A 21,594-nucleotide genomic window follows, 5' to 3' on the forward strand; every position below is an offset into this window, starting at 1 on the left:
AAAGCATCTTTTAAAGTCAACACATGGGGCAGCTAGATGGCACAGTGGATAGAGCACCGGCCCTGGAGTCAGGAGTACCTAGTTCAAATCCGGCCTCAGACACTTAACTAGCTGTGTACCCTGGGCAAGTCACTTTACCCCAATTGCCTCACTAAAAAAACAAAAGACAAAAACAAAAACAAAAAAAAAAGTCACACATAAAACATACATATATTAAATTTAAAAATAAAGAATGATTAGCAGTTTCACATTGGTTTTGTAGCTAGGGGACCTGGGTTTGAATTCCAATTCTGCTATTTGCAGTAATGCAGGAGTGATCTTGACCAAGTCATTTTAACATCTCTGGGCCAAGTTTCTCCATCTGTAAAATGAGGGAGTTGGAGTATATTATCTCCAATGTTACTATCCCATTCTTCATTCAATGATCTATTAACAATAGTTCACATTTACATTGGTGTTCCAACATTTTACAAAATTCTGCCCTCACAACAATCTAGTGAGTTAAGCAGAGTCCATATTGTCATTTTCCTCAGGATTATGAGAGTCAGAGGAGGTCAAAGAACCCAGGTCAGAAAGGTCATTTAGCTAGTACCATTCAGATCTGGACTTCAATCCAATTTTTCTGACTTCAATGCCAGTGTCCTTATGAGTAGATTTGAAAGACTCTATGGCGGATGATGTATAAGGAAAGAACTCTGGATTTGGGGGTTTGGAAGTCCTGGGTTCTAAATCCCCAGTTCTGCAATTTACTATCTCTGTAACCTTTGGCAAGATATTTACCTCTCATGGACCTCAGTGTCCTTATCTGTAAAGAAAGAATAATAAGAAAAACTAAAGATAGACTAATTTCCAGTGTTCCTTCTAACTCTACAACTATGATCCTGTAATTTTCCATGGTTTTCTTTAAATGTTTCTTCAGTGTTTTTAATATGATTCTTTTTTTTTTTTAGTGACTTGCCCAGGGTCACACAGCTAGTAAGTGTTAAGTGTCTGAGGCCGGATTTGAACTCAGTGTACTCCTGAATCCAGGGCCGGTGCTCTATCCACTGTGCCATCTAGCTGCCCCTAATATGATTCCTTTAAGCAAACAATAAAAAATAAGCAAGGCACGGTTTCAGCATCAAAGCCATTGTTCTGTCCAATCCAACCCAATTGAGCATGGTACGCACATTCAAAGCTCTGTGCTAGGTTTGTGGTATGCCTGGAAGGTGGAAGCATTTGACTTCCTTCAAAAAGGGAGTAAAATTAATTGAAATTGCTTATAAGGTGAGTACAGCTACTGACTGGGCTCATTATTTATCGCAAACCTACAAACTACATTGGTGAAAAGGGTGACGGCTTCTAGCTCACTATGATAATGAGAGTAGGGTGCCATTGGCATTCTCTCTTTAATGCCACAGAACCCTGTATATAATGAGGCTACATGGTTGTATTTCTAATAATGACAGTGGTGAAAGTAATAAAAACCAGCCCTAAATAGAAATGCTATTCTAGGCGCTAAGCTCTTTAGGATGCAGGGCAGAGAAGAATGAAGGGTTGGGGGGAAATTACCTAGGATAAAATGGAAGTAAGCTATCTAGGGAAAGAGACATATAGATCTGTTGGTAAAAATGAGAAGGCAGCAAAAGTAAGCATCCCTGAAAAGATTAGAGATGATTTCCAGACTAGAGAACTCACAAACTGTCATCATAAGAATTTACCAGGCTACAAGGTCTGGTGGTTTAGAGAAACATTGCCACCCTAGTGAAATCCAAAGTGGAGATCAAAATTTGGTTTGGGACTCCTTGGTGTCAGACAAAATACTAAATAACAAAAATCAGAGGAATTTCAGAAAGATATGGACTGAGGGCTGTAGGGACTAGATTCAAAAGAAACAACTTTGAAAAGGTCTTACATATGCTGGAGTGAAATAAAATTGAGGACTCAATTTAGAGCAAGGGGATGATTTTAACAGAATTCCTACTGACCTAGAAAAGCCTTCGTCAAGTAGTAGGGCTTCCCTCCACAACAGTATTCCCAATAGACAACAAAACCCCACCACTCTTGGCCCAAATTGCCTCCAAAATGCCTGAACACAGAGAAAAACTGAATTTAAACCTTTGTCAAGAAGACAAAACCAGAGATTTTTTTTTTGGGGGGGGAATGATAAAATAAAAGGTCACAGCTGGGCTCAGTAACCCTAAGCTCCAAGCAAAGTTGAGAGGGGGTGCTGGATGAAATAAGGATTAGTAAAGCCAAAAGGGAAGGCACCAATGAGCTGTTTCTCAGCAAGTCCAAACTACAAAGAAGATAGCCAGAAGGCTATGAGACTTCCAGTAAAGGGGGTTCTCAAGCCAGAAAAATCAGCCCTGATCTGTCCATATCCTCAGTAGAGGACAAAGGCAACTCTCCAGGGATCTCTGCACAAGAAAGTTAGAGATGAGACAGCAGGGTCTGTGCAGTGAGTGCTTGCCTAGGGCTCCCTCTAGGAATCCTGAAATGAGTGTGATCTTTGAATATCCTGTCAGAGCTGAAACAGAAGATAAAGTTAATCTTTGATGGTGCCTATTCGAGATGAATGAGATGGGGGCCAAGACTGATCTCCATGTTAGACACCAGAACATGCAGGCAAAGAGCCAGGGATTAAGGCAAAGGTAAGTACCTGGTCTCATTTCATAAACAAGATTAAGGCTGAATGAAGTGAGAGTGGTGGAATAGAGAGAAAAAAAATAAATGCTTGTTAAATGTGAAAAAAAATTAAGTTTGGAAGTGAGACTAGTAGCCAATCGCCCTTTGCAAAAATGTGGTATGGCAGTGGCAGTGGCAGTGGCCTTGCCATCCAGACCACAAAAGAGATGAGTAATTCCATCAAGGAACTGAGAGAGGGCAGAATCTGACCTGAGCACAAAGTCCCATCCAGAACTGAGGGCTGGAGACATGAGTAAACAAAAAAAAGAATCCTGATCTAATGAAGAAATATTGTGGGCTAAGAGATCAAGAGATAAATTCAAAAGTAAAAGATTAAGCTCCATTATAAGTAGAATTAGAACCTAAGAAAAAAGAGATATGTTTGACTACAAGAGAGCTCCATAAATGAATGAATGAATGAATGAATGAATTATTTGAAGCAAGCATAAGAAATGAAATTAGAGCTCTTGATGAAAAAAAATAATTGATGGCAAATAAATAGCTTGACAATGTAGAGAACAAGATTTAAGTAGTAGAATCCCTGAAAAATAAAATGTAATAAATAGAAACTCAATGATTCAATGAGATAACATGAAGGCATTAGAATTAAGTCAAAAGAGATGGACATATTAAAAATAATCTTTGGGGTGTCTATTAAGCTCTGCTAGGGGGATTCACTAATTAGACCTTTGTGACTAATCCCATTAAACTATTTTGTAGACCTGTAAAGAAATGTTGGCTGTTCATTTATATATTATCACCCTATCCACAGGGTGTGGAAGTACAGAAAAACAAAGCTAGAACATTAGAAGTCACTTTCTGTCAAAAATGTAAGAAAAATTAAGCCAAAGTGATTTAGAGATTCTCTAATGAGTTTAGAAATTGTGAACAAGTGGTTAATCAATTGAATATTTAAGATTCCCTAAATCACTTTGGCTTAATATACTTACATATCAGAGGTGAACCTTCAGTAACGTCTCATTGCCCATAGGATCAGGATAAACTTTTATTCCATCCATAATTTGAGTCCAACCTATCTGACAATGTCATCTTCCACTCTTCACTGATCAAGACTATCTGCTCCAGCCAAGTAAGTCTCATTAGTGCTTCCAAAATGCCATGTTTATTCTTATTCATTTTGATCTGTTGCATGTGTGTGTTGGCTTCTTCCCTAGCTAGAATGTAACATCCCTGAGGGCAGGAAATATATCATCTTCACTTTTCTTCCTGCACAGTATCTATCACAAAGCTAAGTGGCTGGTTGCATTGGCTTTGATGGCCTTAAGTTCCTTTCCACATTGAAGATTCTGTGATTCTTATTCTGTGATTTGAGATGGTGTTAGGGAGAGGTGCCAGTACCCTGAACTTGTTTGACCAGAGCTAAGTCTGTGGTCTAGTTTTCATGTTCTGACAGTGCCCATAATAGCTTTGTTTCATTGGAAGCAGAAAATGAGTAGGGAATGAGAATTTAGCAGTCAAGTAATGAATTGAGAAAAGCTTTGATCTCCCCAATGAGGAATCTAGCCACTTGATGGCCTTATCAATAATGTCTCTTAGGAAAGAAATACAATAAAAGGTGTTTATACTGAGAGGCTTACACTGAAAGTTAGATAGAATTAACATGAGGGACATAATTATAAGACATAGAAAATCCTGGCATTTTAGTTTTCTAAACTGTTAAATTTCTATAGCATTTTACATGTGCATTTCTTTTTTTCAATTTATATAGTGCCTTTCTCTTAGGAAATGAGATTAAATTGTGGTCAAGGAAATTTATACTAACAATAAGGGAGCACTTCTTATTGCAAGAGTTGTGAGACTAGAACATGTATTATGAAGGGCAGTAGTGAAATCCCTTTTCCCAGCGCTGCATGAAAATAGACCACCATCTGTATCAGATGGACAGACCATCATTCCTTCCCAAAAGCAAGGGAATGGGCTACATATTTCCAAACATACATATGAAAAAGAAAAAAAAAGGAAATAGTGATACTTCTATTTTAGGGACAAAAGATATCAGAAGACAAAGAGATTAGCATCTCCACTAAAATCTCAAAGCAGCAGGTTGATGGGAGGGGGAAGGACAGATTCTAGGCAAGACACAGTACAAGTAGTCCTGGGTTCCCTTACAAACCCAAACCATGGGATAGATAAGCTATACAAGCTTTCAATGGGTAAAACAGTACATGAAAAAAAGGCATCAGACAGATAAAACAAGGGGACTACCTGTATATCTAGGTTCTATGTCTCTCACCTTACTAGAGTAGATAAACTACAGAAAGGACTGAAACTTACAACCCTCAATATCAATGTAATTTCAGTTATTTTCTTCTCCTTATTCATGTGTTTTAATAATTTTAAAATATTTAGAACTCCTTATGAGAAAGATAACCCCCCAGGACATATTAAATCATGGTAATTCAGATGATTGATGGCTGATTCAATGATCAATCAGGAAGTATTCATTAAGGTACCTATTATAGTGCCAGCACGTGTGCTAGGTAACAAGGAGAGAATTATGGGAATGAAAAAATTCTTACAAGGAACTTATGTTTTAAACATATGTATGTATGTGTATGCATACGTATATGTGTGTATATGTATATAAATATTATATATATATTATACATATATAAGTATATAGGGGGCAGCTAGGTGGCGCAGTGGATAGAGCACTGACCCTGGAGTCAGGAGTACCTGAGTTCAAATCTGGCCTCAGGCACTTGACACTTACTAGCTGTGTGACCCTGGGCAAGTCACTTAACCCCAATTGCCTCAAAAAAAAGCATATAGGGAATAAGTCAAGTCAACAAACATTTATAAAGCAATTGCAATGTACAGATACTGTGCTAAGTACTGGGAATAAAAATGCAAACAGAAAGACAGTCTCTGTCCTGAAAGAGCTTAAAATCTAATGGAGAAAGATAACCTATGAAAAGAAGCTGAAAAATGGTGCACTGGGGGCAGGAAGAGCTGTGGAGAAAGTACTAGCACAGGGGCATGCAGGAGAAAAGTAAGTGTGGAAAGTAATGAATGGGGCCTGAAGAAAAATGAAGATATGTCTAATCTGGGCATTTTCCTTCAAAACAAAGGGCTTTGGAAGAATGATCCCATCAAACAAAGGGATCTTTTCAGGGTGAGAAGGCCAAGGGTAAGCCAAACCTGCAGGTGAGACGGCCACATCCTGGAGAAAGTCTGGAGAGCTAAGTCTGCAGTTCTGAGAGGAATGAAGCCTAAACCCATGATTTCTTTGGTACTTGGGTATTTGGTAGGTAACTCCCATATGGGGAATCTTCCTCTACCAATGCAGGTTGGTGACTTCTCTGAAATTTATAATCTTAAAGAATTACCTACAGCACTGAGGGGTTAAATAACTTACTCAGGGCCATATAACCAGTATGTATTGCTAAATGATAGAATTTATGGGATATATATATATATATATATATATATATATATATATATATATATATATTATATATGTATGTAAACATATGTACATATATATGGGATATATATGTATATGTGTGTATAAATTTATAGAGAATAAGTATAAATAAAATCAATAATAAATTCAAAGTAGTTAAATACAATAAAGAAGAGAGAGAACAAGCAATAGGAAACTTTGGGGTGGGGGTGGGGTTTGATGAGTGACCTAGTCAATCTGCACTAAGAAAAATCACTCTAGAAGTTGAATGGAAGATAAACCAAAGTAGAGAGAGATTTGAAGCAATGAGATAAAGGGAGTTGGTTTCAGGAATCCAAGTAAGAGATGATGAAAGTCATTATGTAAGTAGCAAGGAGGTGTTTGATGAGAGAGATTGTTGTGGAGGTAGAAATGGCAAAATTTGGCAACCGGTTGAAAAAAAAGGGGAGGTAAAGGAGAGAAAAGAGTTGAGGATTTCACTGATATTACAAACAAAAGAAGTAACAAAAAATTGTGCCATTAATAGAAATGGGAAATTTTGGAAAATAAGTGAATTGAAATGAAAGGTAATTAAGTTCTGTTTTGAACAAATGATCTTGAGATGTTCCTTGTTTCCAGTTTGAAATATCTAATAGGCAGATGGTTATGAAGCTCAGGGTAGAAATGAGCCTAGATATGTAGATCTGTGAGCCATGTGCATAGAGATAATGATTAAAGCTCATAAGAACTGTTGACATCATCAAAAGAGTGAATGTGGGGAGAGAAGAAAAAAGGTTTCAGGAAAGAAACGTTGGGGAGCACAATATGGACAAAGAGTCAGCCAAAGAGACTAGGAGTACTCAAAAAAGTAGGTAAGAGAACCAAGAGAAATAGTGACATGAAACCCCAGGAGGAAAAGGATAACCAGAGAGGATGATGAAGTGTTAAACATAGCAGAGATGTCATGGTAACTTTGGAGGGAAAGGTTTCAGATGAGTGAAGTGATCTAAAAGTAGAATATAAAGGTGTGGAGAATTGAATGAGGAGAGAAAATGGAGCAATCAATAAAGACATTTTTCCCCTAGAAAATTTGGATAAGAAAGAGGAAAGAGATATAGGATGATAGTTCCCTCTTCTCCAAAATTTTCTTGAAAAAGTCTGGATGTCTTTTGAAGACAACTTCTTAATCCAGTGAATAGTAATATGCCTTGAAAATTCTAGTAGCCTACCTGAAATGAAAGAAGACAGAATAAGTGAACTGCCTTATTCCTTGGTTAAAATTTCTTAAAAATATTACTGTTAGGGGCACCTAGGTGGCACAGTGGATAAAGCACCGCCTTGGATCCAGGAGTACCTGAGTTCAAATCCGGATTCAGACACTTGAAACTTACTAGCTGTGTGACCCAGGGCAAGTCCACTTAAACCCCATTGCGCTGCAAAAAAAAAAAAATTACTGTTGTTGTTGTTGTTGCTGTTGTTTTGGCCTTCATTCTTGAAGAGGACCAGTGACATCAGGTGGGTGATATCTTGACTTGCAAGTGAATTGGATTTACGTGAGGCAAGGTCACCAGCCTTACTCTTTCAGAGCCATCTGGGTCCAGTAGCAAAATATTAGATCAGGACAACTGGGAGATGACACTGGATGCAGTAGGAGAACCTTGGCATTTTTAAGCTAAAGTCTTTCCCATGTCTCATTTGTCTAGGGCAAATGTCCAGTCATTGAATAGGCTAGGTAAGAAAGAGGCAAAAAAAAAAAATGGCCGCCTTTGTAACTAGTAAAAAAAAAAAAAAATCAATCTGGTTGGGGAAGACCCTCAGGGCTTTTGGCCAAAACACGAAACATCACTAAGACTTAGCTCAGAATGTGGGATGAGATGAACAACAAGTGAGAAATGGATATTTCCCCTGATCTCCCCAACTCCCTAACATAAGAATTATGTATGAGGTAAAGCTTGTCTTTGCAGGACAAAACACCAAGAAGTGTGATGAGGTAACAACCTGATAAAATTAATACTAAGAAAGCTAATCCATAATCCGTAATATGTACAACCCAGCAGTAACCTTTCCCACCAAGCTTCCACTCCCCACTCTGCCAGTGGTGTATAAGCTACCTGTATAACTAATGATTTGGTGATTCACTGAGAAAAATTCCTTGTTATTATGTAATCTTTGCCAGCATACGCTGTCCCTGCCTGCTACCACATCATTCTGAAGCAACAAACAACAGAATGGAATTCCACTCAATCCCCATAGCAGAGGAGGCAGAGGTATAGGAAAGGCAGGAAGTATGTTTCTACTTGTGTGATGTGACAATAGCAACATCATCAGGGGAAACTAATAGTAAGCTATGTGCACAGTAGATAAAGCACCAGTCCTTGGAGTCAGGAAGAACCTGAGTTCAATATCTGGGTCCTCAAGACTTGCTAGCTGGTGTGACTCCCTTAGGCAATTCACTTGAGACTCTGTTTGCCTCAGTTTCTCATTTGTACAAATGAGCTTGGAAGAGGAGATAGCCAATATACATTTGGCCAAGAAAACCCCAAATGGGGTTACAGGAGAGTCAGACATGTCGGAAATAACTCCAACAGCAGCAACAACAACAGAAGATAATTAAAGAATATCAGTGAACTGGGTCAGGTGCCAACATGTGTTTGTATAGCAGGATTGGGGGGAGTTGTAGGCCTCAAGAAATGGGGACTAGCAGTCAAATTGGACCTATTTCTGCCCCCTTCACAACTCTTCCCCCACTCCAGAAGTTATTTGGACTGTGGATTTGGCCAGTAAATAGGTGAATTTCGCTAACTGTGGATGAAATCTGAGATAGTTTGAGGTCCAGCCCTCTAGAGGAATCTGCCATCAAAGGGAAAAAGTCAGAAAATGAGCAATATGGAAATATAAGGAAGATGCTGAAATTAGCAAAATCTCAGAAAGAGAAAACTCAGTTTAAAAACCTTGAGCATATGCATATAAATCAAGTATTTAAAAACAGAAAGAGATGGTCCACTAGATATCTAAATGAATCAAAATATTTCTGAATACATATATATATATATATAGCGATCCCTAATTTCCTATGTCTTATACATAGGAAATTGAATAAATAGCTGTTCAACCACAGAAAAACTTACAGGGTTCCAAAGAGAGCAAAGAGCCACAGAAGATGTTTCCAGATGGCTCAAGGGAGAAATAAGAAAGCATAAGATAAGATTAGAGCATGAATAGGTCCTTTGTGCTAGCCATCTCATAGCCACACCCTTAGAAATTTCCTGGATTTTCCATTTCACCTGAAGCTGAATCCTTTAAATATACTGTCTCCCCTAATTATAACATGAGCTTCTTGAGAGCACAAGTACTTTCTCCCTTTCTCTATGTTCATGCCAAGCATTTTGTATAGTACATGGCACATAGTAAGGCATTTAATAATTTGTTTTCATTCATTCAATAAACCAATTTCAGGGCTGAGGAAAATGGCCAAGAATCAGATTACCGAGGCTTAGAGGCATTTTCCTCATCATGGTTTTTAATCTGCTAATGTTAATTTATTATGTAAGGGAGTATTCATACAATTTTACTCTGTGAAGAACCCAGATACTAATCTATTAGCATGGCTCAGCCCCAAATAAGAAGTCCAGTAGTGAAGTTACCTGCCCAATCTAGTCTAGCTACTGTCCTGTAACAAATCAAACTATTTGTCCTATGCCACCAAGAGCCCAGTAGCTGAATAACTCACCTGGACCAGCCCAGGAATAGCCATACCCAGTGAAGAGCTAGTTCATCAACTGAAGGACCTAATGGAAAGGAGTGGTACCCTCAGCTTGAATAGGAAAGTTAGAAAGAGGGAAGGGTTGAGGGGGGTGGGAGAGGAAGAGAGTGAGTTGTGCTTTGGATGTGTTAGGTTTGAGATGCTTTGGGGATCATTCAGTCTGAAATACGTAATTGGTTGGTGGTTGTCCTCCATTTTCAGAGAACCAAAATGACATCACTAGGTTAGAGTCAAGTTACAATGTGTCTGACTGTGACTGATCAGACCAATTCAAGCTCAGAATGCTCTATGATGGATCAGGCACAAATAGTCCATGTGAACCTTTAGGGTTGATTCTCTAAATTTGTATATCACATTTCTTTTGAGCTACTTCAATTCTGCTTTGGTCATAGAGCACACTGCCTTCTTTGATGTGGGTATGCCATGCTGTGCAATCCTTTGCCAGCATCTCCTATGTCTCATAATCAATTCCAGAGTTCACTTCTTCTGACCACCATCTGAGCACTTGCCTTTTGTGAGTTCTCTGTAAAATAGTATTTTAGGTAGGTATATGTTTGGCATTCAAACAACATGGCCAACCCATCAGAATTGTGCTCTCTCTAGTAACATTTGAATGTTTGACAGCTTAGTTTAAGAAAGGACTTCAGGGTCTGGTACCTTAATCTGCCAAGTGATCTTCAGAATCTTCCTAAGACATTTCAAACGGAAGTGGTTCAGTTTCCTGGCATGGCACTGGTAGACTTTCCAGGTTTTCCAGGTGTACAAAAATGAGGTCAGCACAATGCCTCTGTAGACCTTCAGTTTGTTAGTCTGTCTAATACCTATTTTCTCCCACTTTCTAGAACCTCCCAAACACTGAGCTAACTCTGGAAATGAGTGTGTCAACATCATCATCTATGTGTACATCTTTGGAAAGTATACTGCTAAGGTAAGTGAATTTATCCACAGCATTCAAAACTTCTCCATTTGCTATAAGTCATGGTTCCATATATGGGTGATATGTTACTGCCTGGTGGAGTACCTCTCTTTTCTTGGTGTTGTTAGGCTCTTGAGGGCTTTTGGAAAATAATATCAAAATCTGGTTGGCTGAAGTTCATTAGTATTGTATGTCAATTTCATGATAGCATGCTTGCCCAGGTTCTAGATAATGGACAAATGCTCTCACACTTTTCCAGTCACCAATGGAGTGAAACAAGGCTGTGTCCTTGCTCACATGCTTTCTACCATATTTTCAGCAATATTGTGAGATACTTTCAATAAGGTCAAACACAACCTCAGGCTCAACAACCATATTGATGGTAAATTATTTAACTTGAAAAGACTACAAGTCAAAACTAAAGTGGAGGGAGAATTGGTGCGTGACTTTTTATTCACAGATGCTTGTGTACTCAATGCAGCCTCTGAAGTTGAGATGCAACAAATTATGTATCGATTCTCTGCTGTGTGAAAGATATAATAAACAGTTAGAGATCTGGACATGTCTGTAGGTCACTGAAAAGTAGCCACTGAAAAAAAAGAGAAACCTGAGACTATAGAAAGAGAGTAGGCTCTAAAAGGAAACAGAAAGCTATAAGATAAAGGAGCACAAGTAGAGGCATTTGCCTTGGCAAGGAAAAGGCCCACTTCCTGCATAGAGATCAAAACAGAAAGAATAGTGGATGATGTGGAAAGCTTTGAAATGTAGAGAAGGGAAGACAAGTGAGATAATGATAGAAAACATCTCTTAGTAAAATTGAATTCGAGATATTCTGATAAGAAGAGACTAGGACATGGTATAGGGAACTTGAAAAGAGAAGGTATAAAACACCTACTGTGGAGTGCAATGTAGGGTCAATCAGAGAAGAATGGAAAGATCTCAATGCATCAGTGGAAGTCCAGTTCAGACTAGATAATATAAGATCTGTAGTGGATTCAACTGAAACACAGTTGCATAACCTACTCATCATTTTTTCCAGGTCAGTAGAGGAGAGAATACTTCATTTAGATTTGAGTAGTGTGAGATTCAAAATTGGATATATGGAGCATTAATCTCCCCCTTTAAACTTTGCCTTTTATATATATATATATATATCTCCCAGGCTAATAAGAAAAGGAGCCTCGGAGCTTTAATCTGTGAGGGATCAGTTTTTTGTTGCTTGGGAATTAATTAGACAACAAAGGTAAAACCAATTAGGGAAATAAGGAAGTAGAAATACAAATGAATAGTCTTAGATCTAAGCTTAGTCTATTTGATCCCAGAGATTAAGCTGGTTTAAAGGAATTTAGGATTTTCCTTTATAAAACTCACCGAATCCCAAACTGCCTGCCAGGCCACGAACCAGCACACCCAAGACCGAACACCAACCATGTGCTTCCGAACTCCCCACACCCGAGCCCCGCCACAGCCAAGTTAACAGCCAAAGAGAGCAAACTTCCATTCCAGCCCTCATTCTTAAGTTGGTGTCCCGGAAGTTCCCCGCGTTCTCATGTTTTCCTCCCCAAAAGGGGAGGTCCTTCAAAAAACACTTCAGTAGCACGCACAATCTCTCAAATGATTCAGCTAAAACTTCCGATATTAATCTTTATCACAAATAATTTTTACCACACAAGGTATAGTTGATGAGGGGACAAAGGGACAAGGTGTCCAATGATAAAGGAGATTGTGTAACAAAACTGGTAAAATATAGTTAAATCTATGATAAGAAGAAAGGGTGAACTTTCTATGATAGGAAAATATCTATGATAGGAAGCAAGTGATAGGAAAAGCAAGTGATAGGAAAAGCAAGAGTGACAGCATAGGAGAACATGGAGAAGTATAATCACTAGAGGTTACAATGAAGAGGAAGAATAGTTTTAGGAAAAGTGAAGCAGAGGGAAAGGTGAATACTCAGAGAGGTGAATTTTAGAATCCTGGAACATGAAGATACCATGGTCATAGATGTCTGTTTTCATCTTTCTGTGTTTGAAAATTAATTTTTTTTGTTGGTGATGGTATGGTAGATGTGGTTTCTGCAAATTGTGTGTATATTTGTTTACTTTTAATCCATCCATATGGACTTTGAACCTCTGACAAATGAGTAAATTTTGACTCAACTTCACATTTATTGAAAGTAAATGATATTGATGAAAGCATCTTGCCAGTATCTTTTGGCACACACGTGCAAAATAAGATGGGTCAAAGCTTTGACTAGAAATGTCCAGAAAAAAAATCCAAAAAAAAAAATTCAGAAAGAGAAGAACATTTCCTTTCCATTAAAAAACAACCATAACTGCAACCATGGAATCAACAGAAATAACAATGATAACAATATCATGAGGGTATGATAAAGCATAACTATTTCTCTGAGCTCCTTTGAGGACAAGCACTTTGTATTTAACTTTGTGAAGTAAGGTGAGTTTTAGAGATAGAAGGGATCTTAGAGACCATGTAGTTCAAGTTCTTCATTTACCAATTAGACAATAGCATCCATAAAAAATTAAGTAAATAAAAAAAATAATTAATTAAAAATAAATTTAATTTTTAAAAAAATACCTAAGTAACATATCTCCAAGGTCAAAAGGAACTAAGTAACAAGAGATGGAATTTGAATCTAGATCTTCTGATTTTAAAGCCAGTATTTGTTCTGTTCTTCTACATATACAGTAATAATTTAATAAATATTTGATGGATGAAGGATCAAATAAATAAATGCAGAAATTAATTATTAAAAATAAATGGGGGGGGCAGCTAGATGGCACAGAGGATAGAGCACCGGCCCTGGATTCAGTAATACCTGAGTTCGAATCCGGCCTCAGACATTTAACACTAGCTGTGTGACCCTGGGCAAGTCACTTAACCCCAATTGCCTCACCAAACCCCCCCCCCCAAAAAAAATAAATAAATGCGGGGCAGCTAGGTGGCACAATGGATAGAGCACTGGCCCTGGATTCAGGAGGACCTGAGTTCAAATCCATCCTCAGACACTTAACAATTACTAGCTGTGTGACCCTGGGCAAGTCACTTAACCCCAATTGCCTCACAAAATAAATAAACAAACAAACAAATAAATAAACAAATGAGTCACTTTACCTCTTTGGAACCCATTTTCCTCATCTATAAAAGGATAAAATTGATTTCAACTCTATGATTCTATAAAACACACATATATGTATGTATGTATGAATGTATGTATGTATTTGGAATTGCTAGTCCAAGAGAGGGTTTGGCCTATCGTGTTTCACAAACATCTCTACATAAGTGTTCTTCAGCTTGTTTCTCAACTTATCACAGCGAAGAGAGCCTCAAAATCTGTTTCTTTTTTCCTCCCCTGGAGTGTGGGATCAGTCAAAATCCATTCTGAGAGGAGAGGAGAGGAGACCAATGGAGTTAGCCCTACCACCCACATTAAGAACCTGCAAGATAGCAGCCCAAATACAAAGATTGTTTTGGGAAAGGATGATTCTTCTTTGGAAACCAGATTAAATGACAGTATCCTTCTTGGATATTTACTCATTGTAATTGAGCTCCCCCTGGACCCTCCAATTTTAGTTTACTGAAAACCACCTCCTTAATCCCCTGTGTTTCTTCCTTTATTTGACTCTAATCTTGTCTGATGAACTGTGGCATCATCATAATCTCATAATTATGAAGTGTCCTTGTTCAGTTAACTGACTTCTTTGGCTCTCCTACAGAGATGGAATCTTAGTCAGCAGCCTGTCTCTAGTTCATTTTTTTGTTGACTTCCTTTTTCAGTCATTTTACACTTGCTCTGCTCTGTTTTCTTGTTGTTGATCACAGAAGGAGAAAGGCCTTGCAGTCAAAATCTATGGGCTGTGATGTAATTTTCTGTTTTTAGCAGCATTTAATTAGCTTCCATTTGTGGTGCTTAGCAGCCAACATGCTGACAGAACAACAGTTTAGTCCTTAAAGAACAAGAAAAAGAACATATATAAGATGTGGTATGAGCCCTATTCACAGCTATCATGTATTCATCCCATTCAGCTTGAAATCCACCTTCCCCCACCTCATCTCTGTCTGTAGATCCTGTTCAATTAAACTTTTCCCTTCTCTGTCCAAATCATACAGGTTCACAGCCTTGGAGTCATTCTTATTTAAGAAGTTCATGGAATACCCCTAGTATGGACTGTGCATGGATTGTGCTTTTCTCTCTCTCTCTTTCTTTCTCCTGTCCACTTTTCAACTGGTTCACTCATCCCAACCTGCCCTCATCCTGGTAGACCTGTTTTCCTGGAGAAGGGACTACTACTACATGGCTACACTCAAACTTCCTCAGAGTCTCAGAGATGAAGTTTTCCCTTCTCTTACTAGTTATCTATGTGCATAACCTTAGAGTCATCTTTATCTAACCCTGAGAAAATGCACCCCCTGAATCCCTTCTAAATTCTTCCCATGGTACCCTGAGCTATGGCTTAGCCTTGGGCCATAATCATATACATGGAGCAAGATTCTTGGCACCCCAGCCAGATTCCTGGTCCATCTCTTGCACCATTAAGTGTGGAAGGTGTCACTATTTGCCTCCCATCCAAATGGATCCCTAACTTAGAAACTTCTATATCATTCTGCTGCCCTGCCAATAATACCTCTTCCATCTCCTATCCCCCTGGTGTTTTCTCTAATGTAAACAAGGCACCTTCTCCTTCTAATCAGGCCCCCATGCTTTCAAGCTCTTGCTTGCTGTAAGGTGCCTCCTTGGGAAACATAGCATACATCTTCTTCTGCCAGGAGACTGAATTTCAAGGAAAGACAACAGTCCAATGTCCTACTTCTTTCAATAAACTTCTCTCCAACAATTTAAACTCTTCCTGGACTCAATGCTCAATAGTTAGCATAATACCATCCCCTTATATTAACCCCATCCATGTGATCTGAACTCCTTGATGGTGATATACAAACATCATCCAAGACTCATTTCTCTCATACCAATCCACCTCAAACTTATTCTTCAAATATTCTCCTCCATATTTGCATGACTCTTCAACCTTACCTTCTGGAATGGATGCTCAACAATTAACAAACTTACTTCCTTTTATCTTATACCTCTTTGTTTCTCCTCCTTCCATCTTCTGGCCATCACCTAGACATGGATTCATCCTGGCAACATCACTTCCTTCACCATCTTTTTCAGTACTGGCTTCACATTCTCTTATATCTTCCAATTCACTTACATTGAGAGGAGAGTGTTGGAACACTCCTTGTTCTCTTCAAGAATATTTTTTTACAATCAGCAACCTCTCCTCCACTAGAATTCATACTGTCTAAATTTATCACCTACTCCTGATCCTAGTGACTATTATTAGCCAATTTCCATGGTATTCCCATTCTTTTTTCAATGAGTTCATTGCTGGCTCACAGTCTTTCTCTTCTCCCCATCTTTTAATTTTATACTAGCATATTTCAATATTTATATTGAGACTTTGCTCAAATACCCTCATGGCCTAGTTCCTCAATTTACTATATTCCCATGATCTACTCCTCTACCTCAACTAGACTTGGAAATTGTCATACCATTGACTTTGCTATCATTCATAAGTGTCCCAATTCCATGTTGATGGACTCTGAAAATTTTTTATAATCATTCCAGATTTCCCTATACCTTTCAACCCCTCACTTTGGCCTACATCTTTACCATCACCTCAATTTCTTCCATTTCTCAGTTCTTTCTCAGGTTATCACTCATGCTTTGGGTGCACTGTCCTCTCATGTCTATTTTGATTGCATGATGACCCAAGAGAACTCTACACTCTCATCTGCCCTTCATTTCCTTGTCTCCTTGTCCAAACATCAATTATGCCTTTTAAAAACCCAATGCAGTGTTATTCCAACCACCCCTTTTCTTCATTCTTATTCAATTTGCTGCTTAAAGGAGCTAGAGGAAATTATGAGATAGTGAAACATTGGGACTAATACAAATTTATGTTACCTGATCTCAAGTGTACCCTCACTGCTGAAAGGCAAGTGTTATATTCTTCCCTTATTCAATATTCCACTCTCCATGACAACTATATCAAATCATTTCATCTCTCCTTAAAAGTCCCACAGCACCTTTCCCCCTACCCTATTAATTGAGAACCTTGCCTGAAATTTCACTTAAAAAATTGAGACCATTCACAAAGAGCTTCCTTTTTTCCCCTCCTCATCATACATCATTCAAACATCTTCTTTCATTATATCCTCCTTCATTACAGTCCCAGATGAAAGAAGTGGCCCTTTTCCTTGCCAAGGCATAAAATTCTACATTCTCCCTTGACACCATTCCCTCCCAACTTCTCTAACAAATTACTACCAATATCAATATCACCAATATCTCTCCTATGTTCAAGATATGATAGGAAGTTTACTGTCTCCTTCCCTGTTGCTTACAAATATATCTATGTCTCCCCATCATTAAAAAAACTCTCACTTGATCTGATCATCCTCATTAGTTATTGTCCTATATTTTTTATTCTCTTCATGACAAAACTTCCTGAAAAAGCAATCAATGCCTCTCCTCTTGTTCTTTTCTGCTATTTAGTTTTCAATCTCATCATTCAATTGAAACTGTCCTTTCCAAAGTAACCAATGTTCTTTTAATTGCTAAATTTAATGACCTTTTCTCATTCCTCCTTTACCTCTTGGTGGAATTTTACACTATTGATCAATTTCTCCTTCTGTATACCCTCTCCCACTTCATATAAGTCCATTTCCAGTCATCCTGATCTATATTTTGCCATTGGACCCAGATGTCTTGGGAGTAGAGAGTAAGCACAGCTGTCTCTCACTTAAATCCAATTCAAGGCAAGTCATGACATCACCTGTCTTATGTCATGGCCCTCTTCAAGAATAAAGGACAAATGGAGTGCAGCCAAGATGGTGGAGGAAAGGCTGTGACTTGGCTGAGCTCTCCCCCAAACCCCTCCAAATACCTTCAAGTAATGTCATAAAACAATTCCTGGAACAGCAGAACCCACAAAGGGACAGGGTGAAATAATTTTCCAGTCAAAGACAACTTAGAAGGTCTACAGGAAAGGTATGTCCTACCTGGGTAAGAGTGGACTGCAGTCCAGCACAGGCTGTACCAGCATATACCCAGCCCCAGTAAACCAGAAACAGGCCTTGGGAGCCACTGAATCAGCAGCAGCAGCAGCAACTACTTCTGGAATTCAGCTCACAGAGGTTAAGGGGGTTGAACAATTGACCAGAAAGAGATTACAGGGGTCTTTTTGCTAGCACTGAGGCAGGACTCTGTTGTTTTTCCCATACTTGGATCCAGGTCTCAGTCTTAGGTGGCAATCCCAGGGTGGAGAGAAGCACTACCCCCACTGAATCTTGCAGCCCCAGTGAGCTGGGTGCTTCTCATAGTTCCAGGGCAGAAAAACAGGCTTGTGGTTGCTCACAGACTAAAGCACAGGCCAAGATAGTAGTAAATATACCTCTCCTTAAATCATACCACCTTGGAAGAACTGCAAACTTACAAATCCCTAGAAGTATCTCTGAAAACAGCTGCACAAGCTTCCTCCTAAACCTTGGGACAGTGTATCCTCCACCCTAGAAGTAGTGCCCCACTTTAACAAAGAGTTAAAATTCAAGAAATAATCTGGAAATATGAGCAAAAAGAGAAAAAATGACTTTAGAAAGTTACCATGGTGCCAAGTAAGATCAAAATACACCCTCAGAAGAAGATAACAAAGTCAAAGCTCCTACATCCAAAGCTTCCAAGAAAAATAAGAATTGGTCACAAGCCATAGAAGCTCTCAAAAAGAACTTTGAAAATAAAGTAAGAGAGGTAGAGGAAAAATGGGAAAAGAAATGAGAATGATGCAAGAAAATAATGAAAAAAGTAAATAGCTTGACAAAAGAGACACAAAAAATACTGAAGAAAATAATACCTTAAAAAACAGACTAGGCCAAATGGTAAAGAGGTACAAAAAGCCAATGAGGAAAAGAATGCCTTGAAAAACTGAATTGGACAAATGGAAAAAGAGGTACAATAGTTCACTGAAGAAAACAGCTCCTTAAAAGTTCAGATTGAGCAAATGGTAACTAATGACTTCATGAGAAATCAAGAAACAATAAAACAACAACAACAACAACAAAAAGCATGAAAAAATAGAAGGCAATGTGAAATATCTCATTGGAAAAAACATCTGACCTGGAAAATAGATCCAGGAGAGGTAATTAGAACATTATTGTACTACCTGAAAACCATGAACAGAAAAGGGTCTAGACACCATCTTCCAAGAAATTGTCAGGGGAAAGTACCTCAATATTCAAGAATAAAGGACAAACAGCAACAACAGTTTCTGACATACTATTTTCTAGTTTTCCCAGCAGTTTTTGTCAAAGAGTGAGTTCTCATCCCAGAAGCTGGACTATTTGGGTTTATCAAGCAGAAGATTATTATAAGATTACAAGACTACTATGTCTTATGTACCTAATAAATTCTGTTCATCCACCACTCTATTTCTTAGCCAGTATCACATGGCTTTGATGATTGCTGTTTTATAATATAGCTTAAGATCTGGTATTTCTAGGCCACCACTCTTTTTTTAGAATCATTAATTCCCTTGATATTCTTTACCTTTTTCTACTTTGAGATGAATTTTGTTATTATTTTTTCTAGCTCTATATTTTTAGTAGTTTAATTGGTATGGAACCAAATAAGTAAATTAATTAAGGTAGAATTGCCATTTTTATTATATTAGCTCAGCCTACCCATGAGCAATTAATGTTTTTTTCCATTTGTTTAGATTTGACTTTGTGTAAAAAGTGTTTTGTAATTATATTCATATAGTTCCTGGGTTTATCTTGGTAGATAAATTCTCAAATATTTTATATTGTCTACAGTTATTTTAAATGGTATTTCTTCTTCTATATCTCGCTGCTGGGATTTGTTGGTAATATATAGAAATGCCAATTATTTATATGGGTTTACTTTATATCCCACAACTTTGCTAAAATTGTTAATTAATTCAAGTAGTTTTTTAGTTGATTCCCTAGGATTCCCTAAGTATATCATTATATCATCTGCAAAGAGTGATAGTTTTGTTTTCTTGTTGCCTATCCTAATTCCTTCAATTTCTTTTATTTTCTTGTTGCTAAAACTAACATTTATAGTGCAATATTAAATAATAGTTGCGATAATGGGCATCCCTGTTTCACCCCTGATCTTATTGGGAAGACTTCTAGCTTATCCCTATTACAGATAATGCTTGCTGATGGTTTTAGATAGATACTATTTTCCATTTATTCCTATGCTCTCTAGTATTTTTTTGTTTTTTGTTTTGTTTTTTGACAGGTCAATGGGGGTTAAGTGACTTGCCCAGGGTTACACAGCTAGTAAGTGTCTTTAGTGTTTTTAATAGGAATGGGCACTGTATTTGTCAAAAGCTTTTTCTGCATCTATTGATATATAATCATATGATTTTTTTGTTGGTTTTGTTATTGATATGGTCAATTATGTTGGTAGTTTTCCTAATATTAAACCAGCCCTGCATTTCTGGTATAAGTCCCACCTGGTAGTAGTATATTATCCTTGTGATAAATTGCTGTAATCTCTTTGCTAATCTCTTTACTTAAAATGTTTGCATCAATATTCATTAGGAAAATTGGTCTATAATTTTATTTTTCTGATTTGGCTCTTCCTGGTCTAGGTGTCAGCACCATATTTGCGTCATAAAAGTAATTTGGTAAGAATCTTCCTTTGTCCATTTTTCCAAATAGTTAATATCATATTGGAATTGATTTTTAAATATTTGGTAGAATTCACTTGTAAATTCATCTAGCTTTGGAGATTTTTTTCTTAGGGAGTTAATTAATGGCTTGTTTTATTTCTTTTTCTAAAATGGGTTTATTTAAATATTTTATTTCCTCTTCTGTTAGTCTGGGCAATTTATAGTTTTATAAATATTCATCCATTTCAATTAGATTGTCATATTATTGACATACATTTGGGCAAAATATTTCCTAAATATTTTTTAAATTTCCTCTTCAATGGTGGTGAATTTACCCTTTTCATTTTTGAAACTGGTAATTTGGTTTTCTTCTTTCCTTTTTAAATCAAATTAACCAAAGATTTATATATTTTATTGTTTTGTTTTTTCATAAAAGCAGCTCTTATTTTTATTTATTAGTTCAATAATTTTCTTACTTTCAGTTTTATTCATCTCTCCTTTGATTTTCAGAATTTTTAATTTGGTATTTAATTGAAGATTTTAAATTTGTTCTTTTTCTAGATTTTTCAGCTGTATACCCAATTCATAGATCTTCTCTTTTTCTATTTTATTCATGTAAGCATTTAGAGATATGAAATTTCCCCTAAGCACTACTTTGGCTGCATCCCATAAATTTTGGTGTGTTTTTTCATTCTTGTCATTTTCTTTGATGAAATTATTGATTGTTTCTATGATTGTTTGACCTACTCAGAATATCTTTAATCTTATTGAATAATATGTTTTTTTTTCCTGTCTTGTTTAAGTTTTTATGTTTTTCTTCAGTCTTGTATTTGAAGATTGAATTTTCTATTCAGCTCTGGTCTTTTCATTAGAGAAATTTGAAAGTTCCCTATTTCACCAAAAGTCCTTTTTTCCCCTGAAAGATTATGATCAGTTTTGTTGGGTAGTTGATTCTTGGTTGTAATCCAAGTTCCTTTGCCTTCCAAAATATCATATCCCAAGCTCTCTGATCCTTTAAGGTAGAAACTGCTAAGTTGTGTATAATCCTGACTGTAGCTCCTTGATTTTTGAATTGTTTCTTTCAGGATGTTTGTAGTGTTTTCTCCTTGACTTGACATTACTAGAATTT

This window comes from Dromiciops gliroides, chromosome 3 (genome assembly GCF_019393635.1).
Source record: "Dromiciops gliroides isolate mDroGli1 chromosome 3, mDroGli1.pri, whole genome shotgun sequence".
NCBI lineage: Eukaryota > Metazoa > Chordata > Mammalia > Microbiotheria > Microbiotheriidae > Dromiciops > Dromiciops gliroides.